Source organism: Sciurus carolinensis, chromosome 4 (genome assembly GCF_902686445.1).
Source record: "Sciurus carolinensis chromosome 4, mSciCar1.2, whole genome shotgun sequence".
Lineage (NCBI taxonomy): Eukaryota > Metazoa > Chordata > Mammalia > Rodentia > Sciuridae > Sciurus > Sciurus carolinensis.
The window spans coordinates 45,024,604-45,026,605 of NC_062216.1; the positions used below are offsets into that span (position 1 = coordinate 45,024,604).

The 2,002-nt window shown below is 44.5% G+C and overlaps 1 pseudogene; it reads right to left on the reverse strand.

The window, feature by feature from the left end:
* Window positions 1–720: 720 nt before the first annotated feature.
* LOC124983560 (ferritin light chain-like) lies at window positions 721–1,244 on the reverse strand (annotated as a pseudogene).
* Window positions 1,245–2,002: the final 758 nt, after the last annotated feature.

The window sequence follows — 2,002 nt, forward strand, 5'->3', positions numbered from 1 at the left end:
TGAATAAAGACTGTACAAAAAAAATGGAGGAGGGAAATACTAAGATGAAGAGAGGTAAAATTGTATGGTTAAAAAATAAAAAGAAGGGGTCGTTATGGTTTATATTTTACCTGTCCCCCAAAAGCTCTTATGTGAGACAATGCAAGAAAGTTTAGAGGTAAAATGATTGGGTTAAGAGAGCCTTAACCTAATCAGAGCATTAATCTCTTGAAAGGGATTAACTGAAGGGTAACTGTAGGCAGGTGGGGTGTGGCTGGAGGAGGTGAGTTATTGGAGGTGTCACGTGGAGTATATATTTTGGGGTAAGGGGAGTCTCCCCCCCCCCATGTTCCCAGTTGCTTTTCTCTGCTACATACTTCCACCATGATGTTCTGTCTCAGGTCAGGCCCCAAGTAATGGAGTCTATGGATTGAGACCTCTGAAACTGTGAGCTCCCAAATAAACTTTTCCTCTTTAAAATTGTTCTTGTCAGGTCTTTTGGTCATAGCAGTGAGAAAGCTGAATAAAACAGTGGTCTGTAATACATAGTCCCTGGGGTCTAGTCTTTTTTTTTTTTTTTTTCTGGAAAAAGCTTTATTTTCATTTGGTTGGTCCAAGGTTTGGGAGGGGCTCCATGGTGGTTAAAAAGCTGCCTAGGGGTTAGAGGGAGAGGCTCAGGGCAAAGCCCTGGTGCCAGGATATGCAAAGGAGCCCCATCTAAGGCCACTGCTCCAGGGCCTCCTAGTCGTGCTTGAGGGTGAGTCTTTCGAAGAGATACTCGCCCAGGCCAGCCTGGGGACCTTCCAGGCATCGGAGATTAGTCAAGTGGTCTTCTATCTTCTTGATGAGCTTCACCTCCTCATCAAGGAAATGGTTCTCTAGAGAGTCACAGAGATGTGGGTCTGTGTGGGTAGAACCCAAGGCATGAAGATCCAAAATGGCTTGGTTCAGGTTCTTCTCCAGGGCCAAGGCAGCTTCCATGGCATCCTGGGTACTGTCCCACTCATCTTGAGGTTTCTGCATGTCCTGGAAGAGGGGTGGACACCATGCTGGTTTTGCATCTTCAGGAGACACTCGGAGGCCTCACACTTTTCTTCGACCAACTTGAGGAATAAGTGTCTCACCCCCTCCAGAGACAAATTGTCATGGTCGAAATAGTAGCCCAGAGAGAGGTAGGTGTAGGAGGACCCCAGATTCAAATTAACCAGGCGGTTGATGGCAGCTTCCACCTTGGTGGAATAATTCTGACAAATCTGGGAGGTCATGGTTAGTCGTCAATGAGGAGCTAACCACACACAAAAAAAATGGAGTTAGCTGGTCCTGGAAGCAGCAGGTGGGCGAGAAGATGGTCCTGGAGATTGTAAATGGAGATCAGATTGGAAGGCAATTGGAAACTGGAAGAAAAGGGAGTCCCCAGATCTGTTCTGTCCAAACACTATTGAAGCAAGTGACAGACCCTAGGACCTCAAGGTGTGATGCTTGGGGTTTAGTCTTTACTTTAAATTTGTGTTAGTCCAATGCATCTGACTTCGTTAAAACACTGTGGAAAACTTCCATTTGTCCTTTTTTGATCCTATTTTTGTTTACTTTTTTGTTTGTTTGTTTGTTTTGTCCTTCATCCTGCTCTGTTATTTATTTGACTGATTATTATGGATTGCATTTTTGGGTTTCCTTGACTCCTGGCTACCAACTGAGCTTAGTTTATGAAAGAAATGGCAATAGTTCGAAGCAAGATAGAAGAAGATCAGGTGTTTATTCTCCTGGCTTCATCCCTGTTGAAGCCACATGTACTGGCTGCGTTCCTCAACTAGGGTCACAGTTTAGTTAGGTTGTTTGACTGTGGGTTTAGTAATCCCCACCTCCCAATCACTCCTTGCTCCTTCTGTTCTGAGAGTACCAATTGACTCTGCTGATACCTGAAAAACATAACTGGAAGACTGATATACCAGAGTGTCCTCCCATGGTGATGACACCGTTGTAAATAGTGTCCTTATTAAAATCTCTTCACATTATCCTTATCCAA